This window comes from Festucalex cinctus, chromosome 14 (genome assembly GCF_051991245.1).
Source record: "Festucalex cinctus isolate MCC-2025b chromosome 14, RoL_Fcin_1.0, whole genome shotgun sequence".
Classification (NCBI taxonomy): Eukaryota; Metazoa; Chordata; class Actinopteri; order Syngnathiformes; family Syngnathidae; genus Festucalex; species Festucalex cinctus.
In genome coordinates this window covers 4,056,995-4,075,790 of record NC_135424.1, presented here as the reverse complement: position 1 = coordinate 4,075,790, position 18,796 = coordinate 4,056,995, and the positions used below count along the sequence as shown (strand labels likewise).

The 18,796-nt window shown below is 41.3% G+C and overlaps 1 protein-coding gene across 5 annotated transcripts in view; it reads left to right on the top strand.

Annotated features, from left to right (window-relative positions):
• Positions 1-18,796, top strand: part of ikzf5 (IKAROS family zinc finger 5) — a 133,794-nt gene that overhangs the window by 26,166 nt on the left and 88,832 nt on the right. For 4 of the 5 annotated variants that reach the window (XR_013278599.1, XR_013278600.1, XR_013278601.1 and 1 more), the window contains exon 4: positions 1,128-1,205. The gene's annotated coding sequence lies outside the window, so the exon portion shown is untranslated. Of the gene's footprint in view, positions 1-1,127; positions 1,206-1,564; positions 1,695-18,796 lie in introns of those variants that run through there. The other variant, XR_013278603.1, reaches the window with a different exon arrangement.

Genomic DNA, 18,796 nt, shown 5'->3' with positions numbered 1-18,796 from the left:
GTTAACTTCAGGGAACTAATTATATAAATTTGGAAGTCAAGCTAAAACATTTCTTGACAATAATATGTTTTAATTGACCCCGCTAGTCTAATCATGACATTCTGATTAATATTACATTTGTGGAGTATGAGTTATGAAGCAAAATCCAGCCATTTTTATCCATCTTAGGGTGGGTGGCCATTTTGCCACTTGCTGTCGATTTGGACATGACATCAATGTTGCTCAGGGTTCAGGCAATGACCAATCACAGCTCACTTGTTTTCTGAAGCTGCGCTGTGATGGGTTGTTACCTGAGACCTGAGCAACTGTGATGTCATTTCCACTCGACAGCAAGTGGCAAAAGGCCGCCCCCTGAGATGGATAAAAACGGCTGGATTTTGCTGCGTAACTCATGTGCCATTAATGCACAATATTAACCAGAATGCCATATTTAGACTAGTGGGGCTGCATAGAACAACATATTGTCAAAAAAAAACTGTCGGGGGGGCATAACTTCTCCTTTTAAATTTTCAGAGATGCTGCTGACCCTGCCGACTCTTCATCATCTGTTTTTTTTTTTTTTTTTTTTTTTAATTAAAACTAAAATAAGTGAAGTTTTAACACCTCAGGTATTTTCAAATGGAGGGATATTTAGAAAATTTAGAAAACTTTATTTACTGTAGAAAACAATAGTGAACTATTTACTTAAGCCTTTATTTAACCTTTGTTTAATGCCCTTCGTAGATGCCTTAACAAAAATATCTATTGACTAAATTTTGTTTTTAATTCCAATATTTCATGAACACTAGAAGTTGTTCAATAAACATATGCTTAAAAATTCAAAACATTTAATAGTTGCATGAAGTTCCAATATTTCCTCTTTTAGTCAAAATAAGAAAAAAGAAAAAGGGGAAAAAAAAACATCGGTCTGTCTCTAATGAAAGGATTTTTCTTGTTTATTCCAATGTACCTTTTTATGACAGTGAGCATCTGTGTGTGTGATGTGTAGGCCTTAATCCCATCTCCATAAACGGAATGGCAGTACAAATACGTACCTGTCTTTTTGACGCTCCTGGTGGTTGGAGCTACATTAGGCTGTTTGACCCCAGCATTGTATAGTCAACGCGCCCGTCTTACTTCTCCTCCAGGTTCACCGGCAGTCAGAAAAGGATGATAATGGTCGCCCTCGGACACCGGGGCAGGAGCTGTGATGGGCTGCGACTCAGGTACGTTATTAATATTAATACGTATAAAAGCCGCGTGGCCGGCGCTGAATCCACATCCCGCACAATCGTGGCCGCGCGCGTATACACGAAAACAAGTAAAAGGCCCATTACGGATGTAACCGCAAAGCGTTTTGCCGATGGACCGATTCCCAAGGTCAGTTTGAAACATTTGCCAGCAGGAAACCTACACAGAGTGGCGCTTGCTCACGCCGTTTGTGGGGGGGGAAACACACATTATGTAAATGCTTTTCCTTTTGGAACACGACCATGGCGCGAGAAACAACGGGCTAATGGCGATCATGTCAGCCAACGCTAATGGTTGTCGGCTCATATGTATGCACGGTTGGCGTCTGTTGCAGGTGGAAGTTGGGTCTTCTTTGCCAAGTAAAACTCAATAAAGGACTAGACAAATTGGACAGCATTGTGAAAAAAGTGACATGATCGAACACAGTCCATTCCCTGATGACATTCAAACAAACAAAAAACAAATTAGTCAAACTCCATCATCAAACTTTTGGTGTTGAATTTGTACATAAGCAAGCGCGTTCTTGTTTTCTGATTTATTAGCCGACTGACTCTGTGGCATCTTACACGGTGTTTTCAGTTTATGATGGTCCCGTCGTACACGGTTTTGAGTTTATCAATGGGCACTATGAACTCGTTTTGAACTAGTTGGCGCAGTGGTGTAAAAATACCACCACACTTAGGGGAATATTCACTAAGAAAAAATATTGTACCACAACTGCACCTGAAATGTCTGTATGAATGACTGTAGTTAATTTGCTAATAAGAAACCAAGGTGATGGGCTTTTGGATTTCTTAGTTCCGGGAAAGACGACTTCAGCGGTTTCTCTGTGCTTTCTTGCTTGTCACCGATTCAATCAAAGTGAGCAGATTATGCCATTTGTACATCTGCGAATCGGCCATGACGATGAAACGCAAGGGCAACGGGGAAATAAAGCCGATTTTGTTTCGGAAATGCGAGCGGCGACGTGTGTCTTCAAGTGAAAAGGCAGCTTTCAATGTCGACAAGCAAATCTAGATGTCAGCTTCCAGGTTTCCACTCGCGACAGATGGACTGGAACCGGTGAAAAGGAAAATTGAAATGGCATTCTTCATGGCATTTGTCAGTAGAAACTGGGGAGCGGTATAATGTCCATCAAATGTAACTGAAGTACCTTCTGAAATGCACAGTAAAAGAAAAATGAATACATACCCTTGAGTATCTCCTATAAAGCGGATTACCAACAAGTATCCAGCAGATTAAAGGAAAAAGACCATTGAATTTGACCTCTAGCGGCATGTTCCTTATGGTCATTCAGGATTTCTTATGATCAGCATGGGATCTTTGACTTGGTCCGTAAAGCCGTGCAATAAGGCCATGTGCGAGCGAACAGAGAGCCCGAGCATGTTTTTATTGGAGGAAATGAAATCAGGGATCCCCGGGGCTTCTCCCATTAGGATACTTGACATTATCACTCCTGTCAAACAAAGATGCAACAAGGCCTGTAATTGCTATTACAAGATTACACCCTTTAAATGGTATCACTGGGTAAGAATTACAGGAACGGCGCTCATTAGAGCACAGACTGCCCCCAAGACCGAACAACATTAGCCCTTTTGTTTGAATGGAAAAAACAAACAAACAAACAAAAAAATGATTCCATGATTTGAACATGGCAATTCTTAATGGGGAAGTCAACCTTAAACATTTCTTGACAAGAATATGTTATGTGACTTCACTCGGATTAATATTACATTTGTGGAATAGAAGTTATTCAGCAAAATCCAGCTGTTTTTTTTCCACCTCAGGGGGTGGCCATTTTGCCACTTGCTGTCGACTGAAGATGACATCACAGTAGTGTTAATTTCGTCAACGAAAACTAAACAAAAAATCATTTCGTCAACACACATTTTTCACCAGACTAAAACTAGATTACACTAGACTAAAACCCTCATTAATAACCAATAAGTGGGACGAAATCAGTATGTGTTTTCGTTGATGAATGAAGACTTTGCTAAATAAAAAATGGACTAAAATTCATGGACATTTTAGATCAGGAACAAAAATGAGGCAAAAAATATGATTTTGTAAAATCTTGTATCTGCTAATCTGTCACGGTGACACTGTCATTTGATGCAAATCCTTTCAAATCTGCAGCTAGTGAGTGCAACATGCACAAACACATGGGACAGACAGGAGGTGGGTTAAAAAACAAAACAAAATTTATAGTTATAATGCAACATTAATCTAATGGCTATAATGTTCCAACAATAATGTTAATCCAACCACTCGCTAATGCTGGCTAATTTACTAGCTCATAGCATTGCACCATAGTAGCCACTTGTTGATGTACTGTAATTGTGGTCAAGTTGTTTGTCATCAAAAAGAAGAGAGAAGATTTGATGTGAAATAGTTTTAGATCCGAAATATTCAACATAATCTGCTGGCAAAAAAAAATAAAAAAAATACTGAGTTTAAATGATTGTCCTGATTAAAACGAGACCAAAACATTGACAGTTTTTGTTGACTAAAACTACATGAATATAATATTTTCTTGGACTAAAATAAAGACTAAAATGCTCGATTTATAGTCGACTAAAAATGAACTAAATAAAAACGGGATGAGGTTGATTAAAAACTAGCAAGCATGATTGAAATTGGCCTAAAACTGAGACGTAATTTCAAAACGGTGGATAAAATTAACACTACATCACAGTTGCTCAGGTAACGACCAATCACAGCTCGCCTGTTTTCTGAAGCTGAGCTGTGATTGGTTGTTACCTGAGACTTGAGCATCTGACACAATATTAACCAGAAGAACATATTTAGACTAGTGGGGCTACATAGAACATATTATTGTCAATAATTTTTGTTTGGTTTGACTTCGCCTTTAAATTTTACCTCTAAACTGAAGAAAACTCTCTACAGCAAAGGGGGGTCTGGGTGGGGGGTGAGGGTGGGGTAAGCTAAGTTAGCACCCCTCATATTTCACCATCAGCCCGACATGCCAGACAATGTCAGAGTGGGTGACAAATGGCCCGGCTCATGATTGAAATCTGACAAAATAACACTGTGTTTTATAATAGCGTCCCCAAGCAGAAATATGGCAGCTGCAAACTAAACAGTGCTTCATCACCTCCGTGCCAGTCCCAGCGGTTCTCCATTAAGGGCCAGATCATTGCACGTCACCCCCCCCATCCCGTCTGACCGCTCAAGTGACAGCCTCGGCGTGCAGCGCTCGACATTGAAAAATATTTGCGGTGACAAGGCCACAAATCACGCGGCGGCAAGTTTTAAAACTCAATATTCGCTCAATGTGCATCTGCTATATTCTCGTTAAAAGTGTAATGTAGCAGTCTCACCCCTCCGCGTGCTTTTTATTATCACGGTATTGACAGCGACTATAATAAAGTCGTGCTGGTTTGATGCCAGGGACGCCGTGAAAGAGAATAGCGGGACGGCGAGATAGTCGCCGGTAACAAAAAGTGCTCCATTTTCATGACAGAACTTCATCTCGGCGCCGTGCGGGCAGCCCGCAGGCTCTGGCAATCAGCCCACCTGCCCACGTCGGGCTTGCTTGTCCACGCGTCAAATGCAATATCGGCTTAACCCCATTTTAAACACTCCCGCCTCGCGCTCTGCATATTAGAGTTCATCGGAATACAATCAGCACCTCTAGACCTCCGCCGCCGAGCCACCGGTCGCGCTAATATCGCTCATATGGTTTGAAGCCTCGTCGAGCATGTAGGCCCCAGCGCACGACTAAGTGTGCTTTGGGCTCATTGTTAACATAAGGCCAAATCTGTAATATAGCACGGACAATTAAGTGCACAATTTTTGTATAAATGCAAAATCCCTCACTGTGAATTATTTAATCCCCTCCCCTCCACGGTTCATTTAATAGAGCCGGGGCGGTTTGAGTCGCACAAAACTAATTTGATTCTGCCCCTTGATTTAATTAGATTTTATGATGTATGGTATTGCTAATTTGGTGGCTCACCCATGCCTTGTCGCCGCCTGTCCCTGGCGCTGGCGGTGTGCTGTCACAGACCCCATTTTTAACAGTATTGAAAAATTCAAGCTTTATTATTGCCTCCTCACTCATTTTCTCCCATCAGCGGGGAAAGTAATGAGCTTTTAGTCCTCCCTCGTGCTCGTCTCACTCCCTCCCTCTCGCCTTTTTTCTCATGTCGAAACCTTGTCTTTTATTTCGGCCTCTTGAAAACAATAAGGCGTTTGCAGACCACAGGGAAGGAAGGAAGAAGACATGATACCACCGATGAGGAGGTAGAAAGAAGGTCTGATGGAGCGCGCTGGGGAAAACGCATCAGATGGGAGCGAGATGTGAATATGGACGATAAGTAGCAGTTCAGGGAAAAGGGAAAATGAAAAAGCTGAGGGAAGCGTGATGGCGAGAGAGACAAAGTAGAGCGGCCGCGATGGAGAGCGCGCCACATACGCTCGCGCGCCGCTCCGGGCTCGCCGTTCCGAACATTAGCATCCTGATTCATGACTTAAGTTTCCCCAACTGCCCACAGCTATTAGCTTTCAGTTCCTTCGCCTGTCATTTACCCGCCGACAAGTCTTTTGCTTAATGCACTGCTTTAATGAGAGTGCGCCCCCTCCGCTAATATATTTGACTGTATGAAAGGTCACAACAGGAAGCTAAACAGATTGAAGGGAGAGCACAATGGCGGCGAGAAAGGATTTGCCAAGCTAACAAATTGGAGCGGGGGTGTCGGGGTGGGCGTCTTTTTCTTTTTCTTTTTTCCTCCCTTCTTCTTTTTTTAAAATCCAAGCGTTTACCCGTGAGGGAGCCGGGCGACAGTGTCGCTACTGCACGCATGGCCTCGTCAGCATCCGACGGTGCGTAATAGGCCTGGGAAGTGATGGGTTACTGCGCCCGTCTAGTTCCGCCACATCCGTCAGCGGTTCCGACCAGAGAGATAAAGTTGGAGAAAGAGACGAGGGGGGCAGAAGGCAAATGGAAGGGGCCGACAGTGAGAGGAGGCACATGTTTCATCACCCATATAATCACCAGTCTGATTGTCTTGCAAGCAATGTAGGAGCGTCTCACGACAGCCCCCACCTTTAGGAAATTTATAGCCACTCGACTTTTAGATTCCAACCTATCCATTAAATATCCACTCAGTTTGGAGCAGCTGGAGACATACGGAGAGCAATTTAGTAAACGTTGTCATACTGCAAAATTCTCTCTATTTGTTTTGCCTTTATTTCTCACTTTTATCTGTCTGTATTTTTTATTTTTTTTTAAAACATATTTCTTCAAAGTCCACGTTCATACAACTACCTTTTTAAATGAAACATTCGTCCACTTGAAAAACCCATTCACGGGCTGTCAAACTCATGGCAAAGGAGCATCTGGGACCTTAATTCCAAATCATAAGAACATTTTAGCCAATCAGAAGCCCGGAGAAAGTCACTTCTGGAAAAAGCACAAAAAGATAATAAAAGGAACTTTGGACTGTTGGCGGCTTCAGTACCAAGTGTCAGACTTGGACATAATTTAATTTGGAAAATTATTGAAATTTGATTTACCTGAATAACCTATAGCTATAACAGGTACGTGGATTTAAATAAATAAATAAAATAAAACAATCTTCAATCTTCCTCATGATGTATTTCTATTGTTTAAAACACAAGATCTCGATTAAGGCACTATTACCAATAAAGCAAACTTGTTTTATATATACAGTATACTGCTTGCATGCTTTTTAACTGGAGCCCGTAAGAGGGAGCACATAACTAATAATCAAAAATGAATTACCAACAAACAACTCCAGAATTTTTTTGTTTTTTGTTTTTTGACCCAACATTTTTGTTTATTTTGTTTAAAAAAACAAAACAAGTGAGTTTTTCCATTTGACCCAACTTTTTGGTGCATTGGGTAAAAAAAAAATGGGTCAGTTCCCCCCAAAATGGGTTGTTTTGTTGGTTATTAATTTTTTTTTTTTTTTTGTGCAAATAAACCAAAATGTTGGGTTGGTACCATAGACATCGATGAAAAGAGCACTTGCTTAATAAATTAAGTTTCTTTAAAAAAAAACAAAAAAAATCAGTGACCAAAAATACAGATTTGTGTCTAGACAAAAATAAATAAAAAAATATAATATAATATAATATAATATAATATAATATAATATAGCATCGCCTTGCTGTGAACATACCATGACGTGACAGTGAGCAACGGCGTTATCAAACATTTTGACAACGCTTTACAAACAAACATGGCACCCGGTCGCCATTCCGTCACGGGACACCCGTGAGGGACTGTCTCCAAATGGCAAATCCGCGTCTCGGTTCGGGGCCCCAAACCCGATCATCTAACAGTAATCCATTCAAAACTAATCAAACATTTACAAAGGTGCCACGGCGGTGGAGAGAGCTCTATTCATCAGCGTCCTCCATCACTGGGCCATTACGCTGGCGGCGTCTCAATCTACCTATGCAAATGAGACAGCAGCGTGAGTGGCTGACTTGTGTACAGATATTAAAAACAAATAGCCATCCATTTTCAGGCCGCGTGCAAACTCTTCCGTATGTTGGACACTTTTTCAGCCAACAGGAAGCGACCGTGTCAAGCTTTTGTTATAAATCCAGGCCTACTGTACGTCTTATTCTCCCCCCCAACACTCTTTGCAGTGTATGTACACGTCTGATGATATATCAACGCTGCTCTCTGATTAATAATTCAGCGAGGGGTGATTCCGCAAGGGGGAGTGCGGCGAGACACGGGACGGGGGCCTCGTCGTGACGTCTTGACGGCTTTTTTTGGGGGAGGTGAAAAGTGGGGTCTCCTTACTGGCGGTAATCCTCTCTCGGTGCCTATGGGCCTTTAGACATCCCTCCCTCTGCATTACCCAAACCATTTGTTTATTGTGAAGTAATTACAAAGCTTCATGCCCTGCAGGCAAAAAGGGCGAGGAGAGGCGCTGTAATGATGTGGACGTTTACAGCAATATATCATAACAGCGGCATGTCAAAGGACGGCGACAACGTCGACAACTCTGTTTGTACTCATTGGGAACTCTTTATAATAGGACCCGACCGATATGCGTTTTTTGAGGCTGATGCCAATTCCGATTTTTGGCAGAAAAAATACCTATTATTGTTTAATTTAAAAACATAATGCATAAAATTATCCCCCTTGCCCCACTTCCTTTTCAGTGGGTGTCACTTATGCACAATTTTTTGCTATTATGATTCTCTGCCTTGAATGACAAGTCCAAAGTATGACCTTATCAACAAATTTCATGAAGTATACAATGTTATTGTATAGATTTATGTCAATAATAAAAACGTTCTTACTTGTTTACAACTGCTGTAATGTGTATGGTTTGAGTACATAATTGGGCTGGAAAAATAGCAGTCACGATTATTTGAAGTTTTACAAACAAAGCATGTTTTATATTTAAATTTACAGTGGATGTAGTTCTTATCGTCGTCTGTTTAGTTTCACAGTTAACTCCAACTGGGGTGTCATTAAAAGGACGCTTCGGGACAACAGAATAACCAGAATAACATACGCTACACAACTTGCTGGTTGCTAATGCTACGCAAGCAAAATGGTGCATTCAGGGTACTTTCACAGCGTCGGAAACTTCGGTTTTCTTCGATGATAATGTTTTAAGGGGAAAATAACGGGCTATTTGGCCCAATTGGCTGATTGTTTTGTTTTGTTCGAAGGGCAATAATGGGCCGATTAATCGGGCAGGCCCTAATTTATGATGCCAATTTGTCACCACATTATTGCATTAACATACATTTTTATCCAGCAAGTTTCACCACAAGGTTGTAACCAGAATCTTTTTTAAGCCCTCCCTTAAAAAAAAAAGAAAAAAAAAGAAGTAATTTTCAGCACTCCAGAAGCCATTAAATTGCTCCCAGTGTAAGAGTGGCAATCCCTATTACCGCTGGATAAAGTGTACCCTTTTTTATTTGAAATGAAAATGTCAGTAATTTCTTTGGAGATTGATGACTCCTCACGCGCGGGCCCAATAAATGAAAAATTGATGAGGCTCAGTTCGCTCTTTTAATATTTAAGGCAATATTAAAGTCTGTCTTCTGTCTCATGGAAATAGTTTTATTTAAAAGGAATAAGACCATTGGGCATTGTTTACTGAACACCTCATGCATGTTTTATAAAGCCGCCGGCTCTCTTGGAGGAATTCAAAGGCCCTTGAAATCGTTACTGTTTTGCAGTAAGTATAAAACTACTTAAGAGCGAGCGAGTCAAATGGCGGCGGCGTTGTGGTGCAGCTGCTCCCCCCGGTTGTTGGTTGGATGCGGGCCGCCGTGATGAGGGTGGTGGATGGCGTCTAGGCCTGGGAGGAAGAAAGAGAGCGAGCGAGGGAGGAGGCAGCCTCGCAATGAACGGCAGAGATTTTATTCCTTCTCGCGGGTCATAATGTGTGCTCAGTGAGGAAATGGATGTTTAACGTGGTTGAGCGGACGGACGGGATGAATTGCCATTTAAAACAAAGATCCGTGGCTTGAAAGCTGAGCGAGACGGGGCGGGAGGCTACCAGGCCAAGGAGGGGGAAGCGACTCGAATTGTTCCGTTAGTTTCAAACAAGCCGGAGGCGAGGAGAGTCCCCCCGCAGATGACACCCGATCAGAGCGCCCGGCTTCAAATGCTTCCTCAAATGGGTTGAGCTCATTGCTTCCAAAAGACACAATGCGAGAGAATCGAGCAGGCCTCGGAACAAAGCCTGACCCGATAGCTTTGAATGCGGAAGGTTCAATAATGCAGGATAAAAGCTTATGCCTTCCAGTTAATTTCATGACCCCGAAATAGTTTCGAAAACAGAAGGTGAGAACCGTTGAGAAGACAAAAGGACATCGCGGGATCATTTGAAGGGCCAGCCTTCTATTATCGCGGTAGTCTGACCCCAGAAACGGAATGGGTTGTTTTTAATACGTATGTGTATGTTTCAGTTATTTATATTTACTTTCATGATGGACCTTAAAGCTGCTGAACGCAGGAAATGTATTTTCGAATCGCTGCTGCCCTCTGTGGCCAAAAAACTGCATGTACCCTTCTTCACGCACATGACGTCACATCTGCTGCCAGACCGTCACAGTCGAGACTTACAAATTCGAAATCTGTCTTTGGCCACAGTCATGAACGGTAGCTATCAGGTCACGGATAGCTCACACTTCATTGTTGCCTTCATCCACAAGTCACAGAGAGCACAATGGGAAACTCACACTTTGTCTTTGTAGCAGAATCCCCAACAGCCATGGGGACAGGCAAACAAACATGCTAAAAGCATGCCAGGCTACACAGCTTAATGTTGTAAGGTATTAAAAAAATGGACAAGCTGCTTGAGTATTTGTCCCAGTCATTAAACAGCACGTTAGCTCTCCTTGCCCACAATCACCGACATTCTTTTTGTCACTTTACTTTTGCCATTTATCATATACTGTCTGCATTTACGAAGATCTAACTTTTGACTGTTGTGTACACACGTGCACTTACACACGCGCACTCACGCACGTTAGTGCACACACTCCCGGCGAGCTAGCGAGAAAACAGGCCGGAGCGGAAAAGCGGCGGCGGCGCACAATCAGCAGCACCAAGTTGAGGAGCCCATTACATTGTAGTGGTGGTTAACAGGGACATTCGAACTGAGAACCAAGATACTCCAGCTCCCATTTAGACAAATTAAATCAAGCCCCATAATGCTTCATGGATCTGTTGCCTGGGTTACGCATCCTAGCGCAGCAGGCCCCCTTGATGGAGGGCGCAATGAAGCCTTTTTATATCCGCCGCTTGGACAACAGGGGGGTGACTACTACCTGCCAACTGTTATCAAAGGCACCCGTTTCATAGCCCCGCCATATTTTTTGATTGATCTAAATTACACGTCAGTGAGTGCTGCAGTAACGTGATCTATAAAGAGATAGCAACTACTTGTGCATTATTAAACTCCCCGAGTGACTGCTCTGCTTTTGGATTACCGTAATTATCCGTGCTGGAGGCACAACAAGTGGCCCAAACACAGCTGTTAGCCGGCCTGCGCGCCGCGACGCGGCTCGCCATTAATTGTTTTCCAACAGAGGCTGCGTTTTTGGCAGAGGTTAAAATGAAAGGGGCGGGAGGCCGGTGGGGGGAGGCAGACAGAGACTGCAGAAGGTTTTTCTGTTTATTTTCACTTGTACTTATTTATTTATTTTTTTGGTCTGAACCCTCGTGTAAACCCAACTGGAAGTTTGTGCAGCTCGTTTGGGCAAAGGGGTGTGCAAAGAATGGTTCACGAACTGGTCCGTTCTCTAATCTGGCCTACTGGGAATTGCTATTATCAAGAGTCCAGTGATGTTTCTTTAATTGAGCTATTTTCCTTAAAAAATTGGTAAATTTTTATTTATTTATGTATTTATTTATTTACTTATTTCTTTTACTGATTTATTTACTTAATTTATTTTTTTATGTATTTATTTTACTTTAATTTTACTTTTTGTTTTTTTTACAACTTGTTTATTGAATTTTTGAATGCAAAATGGGAAAAAAAACATTGAAGAAAATTAAAAAAATGTAATTATATTACTCTATATCAAGATGTCGAAACTACGGCCCGGGGGCCATTTGCGGCCCGCCATACATTTTTGGCGGCCCGCGACAAATACTAAAAATAATTTTCAATGCTGTCTAAAAAAAAAAAAAAAAAAAGAGGGTGGATTAAACATTTCTAGCTATGCAAAGACACACATTTGCAGCTAATAATTCAGTCTCAGAAATAAAAATAGTAAAAAAATAAAAATTTTTACCATGTCTAACTCATTCACTGCCATTGACGGAAAAAGACGTCCAATGATGCATTTTTTTGCTGGTCTGGCAATGAATGTGTTAATAAAAAAAAATACAAATAAAAAAAAACAAAGTGGCCCTTGCAGCTTTCTATTTTTCTGTATGTGGCCCTCAGTGGAAAAAGTTTGGACACCCCTGCTCTATAGTACTATTTTTCCTAGTAATGAACACACAACTTTTTTGGGTTGTTTTTGGTGTGATTCATTTCAATGGAGACTGATGAGTAAGTACAGTAAATGTTTTGAGTTACAAGCAGGATGAAGTAATAAATAACTCATATCTCAAGGAGCCAATCACAACTTTTCATGTCTTCTATCAAACATTAATCAATTAATTATTGATAATATATATGATGTTTTTATCTCACGACTGCCCCTTTTGTCCATTTAAAAAAATCAAACACACTTGAGTACAAAAGATTGCCCACCCCAACTTCTTTACCACCTTCCCTCCCTCCAGTAGCCTGTGAAAAGAAATGAATCAGGCATTTGCTCCCCTATATCTTTTCAAACGCAGAACTTCCAGTAAATCCTCACCGCTTTCAACAGTAACTGCCCGTGGCCCGCCGCGACACGCCGTATATCCCGTCCTACGAGAAAAGAGAGCGCACGCTAACCGCTACTGCGGAGGGCATTCTGGGATACCGCAGGGACCTTTGTTGGGGGTCATGTGACTGGGGCTGTCCGACAGCGCGGCACCAGGCAGCCAGCTTGCGGTCCGGCACGGGTGTTGTGGTGACACGGACTGTAAACGGGACGTATCGGTTTCTCTTCGTGGCCTTTCTTCTCCTTCTCAATTGACGTGCGTGCATTGTATCCAAAATTGAAACCGATTTCCCCTATAGGAAACAATAGAAATGGTTATGTAGTGGTTAGCACGTCTGCCTCGCAGTGAAGCGCTGGGTTTCAATCTTTGGATCTCTCCGTGTTCTCTCTGTGTTGTTTTCGTGTTCGAAAACATACATGTTAGGGTCATTGAATTTAAATTATGCATAGGTGTGAATGATTGTACGTAACCTGTGATTGGCCGGCAATCATGTCAGTCCACAAAAAAATCAGCCCTTGCATTTTGTCTTAGGCGCACCCAGCCCGAATCTAATTTTGCCACTGATATTTCTTGAGGATGTTTCAGTTTTGCGATTTATAATGGAAATTGTGGGCCAGTCTCTTGAATTTGAATGTATTTATTTGAAATCGACAATGCACATTAATCAACATTTTAAAATGTAAATGTGCTCTAGTTAGCTAAGTCCAGCTAATTTTCATTGGCAGCTCCTTGGGCGGACGTAAAAGACTCAAATGAGTCATTAAAATCACAAATCAATTTACAACAAAAAAACAATATTAAAGTTCAATGAGAGCAGTTTTAGCCCGACCTCAGCCACTGTTTGTTTTTTTGTTGAAGACACTTGTAAAATGTAGGATTTTTTTTTTTTAAAAAGACACTGCATCGTCCCCAAAATAGGCCTGTATGCCAGATGGCCAGTCCATCCCTGGTCCCATCCAAATAAGCCGAATACAGAGTCGAATGAAAACGTATTGATAGCTGGAAAGTAAAGTACGATCATCTTGTTCAATGAGCAGCATTTATGTAAAAGCCCAACATGCTTGTATAAATTTTTTTGTTTATGGCAAGAGGTCCATATAGAAGCCCATATAATGTTGTTTGGCTCGGTTTACATCATCACGCGCCATCGATGGCGGCCGCTCGGCAAGTCTTATTTCATATGTTTCACCCCTTTGGTAGCGGAACAGCAGATGCAGACGTTGAACTCATACAAGGCAGACATCATCAGGCAATATAGAGGCAGAGCGACAAGCCATTGAAATGCAAATGGGCCGCCGGGGCTTGCGGCAGCCGCGGGAAAAGAAATTGGCCGGGATGACAATGCAAGTAAACCACTCCAGTTTGTCAAGAAGGCCGCGCTTTGTCACAAAACTGCCAATGGATTTCAGCACAAGTGCTGCCGCGCCGCTAAACAGAATCATATTCCCGGGAAAATGGAGTTGCCTGCGATGCAACTCTCATCATAAGATTGGGAAATGCTTGGAAAGTGAATTTGCAGACTTGTTTCCAAATAGTGATAATTTGATACATTTTTTTTTTAAAGTGAACTGCTGAAAACATGTGAAACGACTGAGAAATAGCCTTAAACTGTTTTTCACCGTTTGAGTCATTATGGAGGCGTGGCTAAAGGCTAAAGCCGTAAAAGAACTTGTACGCCTATATTGGCATCAGCGAACCAGTGTAATTGCTACATACAGTTAACTAGCTCGCTATGCCAAAACCTCCAAAATACATATTTTGCTTTTAGAGCGCCTCGTTGTTGGCTGTGACTGCGAGCATGTCACGCAGAGTGAGGTGGAGGAAGATGTTTTTTTGTTTTTTTTCCTTCAATTGGGACTTGACAGTCAGCCTGTGGCCTTGCCTTGTGTGGCTGCTGTAGAGTGCCCCGTTGTAGTGGCGTGGGAAAAACCTCATTGGATATATTTTACTGACAGGAAGCTTTAAGCAGATATATATTTTTTGGCTCAAAAGTGAAGTTATGAGTAGGCATAAAAAAAGATTCTATAGAAAGTAGCGGGGGTTTTTTTGCTTTGTTTTTTGTTTTGTTTTTGTTTTGGTTGCATGGTTTCAGTGCATTTAACACAGAGTTTGAGAGCAAAGAGGTGGACTTTATTTTTCATGATTTTTATGCAGCCTTTTACATACTTATTTTTATTTATTTATTTATTTATTTTTTAGTACCATTAAAATTTGGCAGCATTGTGAGCCAACCCTAGTCTGTGAAACATCTAAAATTATTTTCACTTAACAGAGACTTTAAGTTGTCACTTAAGGAATTTCTCCATGTATACAGCTGGCTGCATAATATGTTGTTGTTGTTGTTGTTGTTGTTGTTGTTAGTTCTCCAGAGGTAAGGGACGCTGGTGGGTGCTGCAAAGCCTCGCCGGACCCTCAGCCCGTAATAAATTACCTACAAGTGCCGCAGAACAATAACACACCAAAAAAGTGTGCGCCATCCATTTCGCCGCCATTTACAAGAAATCAATATCAATACTTAATGCAATGTGGATGAAAAATGAGCAGAGATACTGGGGCATAATGCAATGTGCTCAAATGAAAAGACCTTGGAGTGCTGCATCCCAAGGGTTCGTGTGACGAGGGGGAGGGTGGCGAGAGAGAGAGAGGGGGAAAAAAAAGAAAAAAGATTGCATTACCCTCTTTGTTTTTGTCCCTTGTCTATTTTTGTAGTTTAGGAACAATCTCTTTTGCTGAGCTCATTTGTTTAATCGCTAATCAATGCGCCATTTGGGCACAACTCTGCGGCATTAAACATCTATGTAGGACAGACCGCTAGAAAAACAACATTGCTAAACGGTGCACTCATTTGCCCGCCCCCACCTCACCCTCAACCCTGCAGCACAGCACGATGATGATCTGGACGGAAGGCAGTCAGCGGAGATCTCTTTTACCATGTCGCAAATGAATCATCTGTTAAGGATAAACATGATCTATATTTGTCCCCGGGGCTTGCTGCATGATGTCACTTGACGGCCTTAACGTCCCATTTCATTGTGCGGCGGCGTGATGTAGTGCAGGTCTTTTTTGTGCGCAAAGAAACTCTTCACCCGGGATCGCGGCTTGTCATATGATTATGGATGGCCGATGAACGGCATTAAATGGACACACGGGGCCATGAATCTTTTTGGAAAGGAGTTGAGCGTACGGGATCCTGATCAAGCTAAATATAGCGGAACATCGAAGCTAGGCGTGGGTGATATGGCCTAAAAATTATGACAATATTTTTGACGATATTGGTAATAATTACTGAACAATAGATTTGTGATTGACACTTCAGAATAATAGCACTTTTATTGCAGCAACAATATTTAAGCCCCCCCACCCCCCCCCCACACACACACACACAATTGTGAGACAAGGAATTGTGTTCTTTGTGTTTAAACGAGGTTTCTGCGGGTTGAACAAATGGAGAAAAGGATAAGATGACATCATGCACTCACTGGCTTTAACTTTACATTAGGTCTGCAAAGTCACATCAAACATGAAACATTCTGCTTGTGTAAACAGCTTCAGTTTCCATTGACATTAACTGATGTTGGTATTAATTTAACAATGTTTACTTTTTGTAGTGGTCTGGAACTGCGCTCTGAGTGATTGTTGTAATGTTTTGGTCATTTAGCTACATGAGAGGGGTAAAATATGAGAGGCACTCAATGGAGCACAGAACTTTGCCAAGGTTGGTCAGTCCCAATTTGCTCATGTGATTTTCTACATTTTTATGCATTATTCACTAAGAAATGAGGGGGAAATGCCACAAATCTGTTCTTTAGCTTTTTATTTTTTGTGCCAGTTGTTGACCAAAAAAAAAGTGCAAAAGTAAATTTTAATGAAGCTGATTTACGAAGGTAAAATTCTTAGCGGAGGTAATAAAAACAATACAGTCAAATGAAGACCTCAATGACAATCTGAATGTGTGAAAACTGAGCGTTTCAATCTTCATGATGAGAGAATTTGTGCTGCAGCTGCTCCTGTAATTGGATCTGATAGCAAAGTGGAACGTACCTAATGAAGAGTCCATTGAGAGTAAAGGTCACGCCTGTCTTCCAGGCGGGCTTAGTTGTGTCACGTCATACTTTACATTTCAGTGACCAGTAGATGGCACTGCGCCCAAGTTGTCAAAGCCAAGCTGTCACTTTCACCTGCTGCCAAAGAGCAGAAAAAAAAAAAGAGAGCAAGCGTATTTGTTTCCCTGTGGCTCTTGAGGGCTTTTTTCCAGCTTTTTTTTTTTTCTCCAGATGCAGTATGAGAGAATATCAATAACCAATATGTTCACAGGCCAGCGGCCGACTCGTCCCAATTTTCAGAGCACGCGGCGGCCATTTGCCTTCTCATAAAGCCGGGTCCTTATTCAAATGACACCCCGGTTGGCCAGAAAACGCAAATGATCAGTCCTGCTTTGATGAACTTCCAAAAACTGATCTTTTTTTTCCCCCCTCCATTTGACTCTCATTCTTTGCACTGCAATTGCTGAGGTTACCATCAAAAACAGCACGTATATACTTTTAAAATTCCACCTGCCAGACTGTGATTTACCAACAGGCATATGACATCAATTAGTCTTGGGAGGAGAGAGAATATTTGTATTGTTAAAGAGTTGGTGTCAAGTTCTGAAGGGAGCCATTGTCCCCGCGTGAGCTTTAGACGGGCTAAGTGTTTATTGAACTCCATAGAAAGCGCTCGGGACAAAAGGGACGCGATATTGGTTACGCACTTTGCCGCATAGTTTGTAGCTTACCGCATTTCCTCAAATAGTCCCTCGAACTGACGCCGCGCCTCGATTTGTCGCAGGTTGCGTCATCCACTTAGGACAAATAAACACTTCCTTTATTATTTTATAGTGTATTTATATCAATTCATAGGCGCTATCGTATACACACAGACATACCATAAGGGGGACTACTGAAAGTTGAACTCTGTTGCTAACCAAAACAGCAGCGCTGATGCACATATGTAGACTTACTACATGTACAAACATTATCTGCGTCCTAGTAAGATGATCTTTCATTGTGTGGAGATGACGTTTTTGTGTTGCTTTTTAAGTTTGTTTACTGTTGCAAAACAAAGTCCCTATACAGTTTTAAAGATTTTCATTCTAGGGACTCACTGATATTGATTTTTTTTTTCCAAGTATGCTTATTTGGCAGAATAAAATCGGCTTACTTGGCAGATTAATTAAAAAATTATCAACATGATTTGAATAACCTAGTTTTTGGTCCTCTCATTCAGCAATCAGGATGAATTATAGGCAAAACATTTGCCTGGTTTAAAATCCTTTTTTTTTTTTTTTCCTTTGGTATTTGTTTAACTTTACAACAGAGGAACATATCGGAAAAGAACTGTCGATAGTTTTTCAGGGGAGGGAATGCTGTTATCTTAATGTTTTCATAAGTAATTTTTTATTTTTTTTTTAAATCGTATCTGCATACTTGCATAATATTATTGATGTAAATTTTGTGGATTTTGCGTTGCTAACAACAACTAGCATTGCAGTTGAATCTGATCAACCGATTGCTCCAAAATGTGTGCATTTTTGCTGCATTTTTCCAAAAGATATTTGTTTTGGGCTGGGCAATATGGCCAAAAAAATAAAAGTATCATTTTTTGTAATTTATTTATTTATTTATTTTTAAGTCATTCAGAACAATTATGATTTTAACCTTTTTTAACGTAACAAACCCGAACAAACGTTTATTTAACGGATTCATTTATTCAAAAATAATTCCTGTGCAACATGTTCAGACAACTATAATTTATGCTGATTCTAAATCAGTTTTAACATAAACTTAACATTCACAGTGTGTCCTTAACTGCTACAATTAAATAGTGGTAATTGGTAGCTATTGTTAACATGTCTACTATATAGGACAACAACAACTGTATGTTGTTTAATACAACTAACTGTATTCCCCCCAAAAAAACACATTAGGCCTCCTTCCTAATACAATCAAGACCATCTGCCACTGAGGAAGTAAAAGCCCCCAGCCACTATTAGTATATAAGATCTCACATTCAGCAGAATACCTCTCGGGAACACTTGCATTGCGGCTTTTGTCCACTAATACTAAACAAACAATAACGTGATTTGACTTGTGGATATTCGGCTTAGGTTAATGTGGTGTGGTCGTGTCAGGCTTGACGGACTTGTGGTTTAATATGACATGTGAGGCTCAG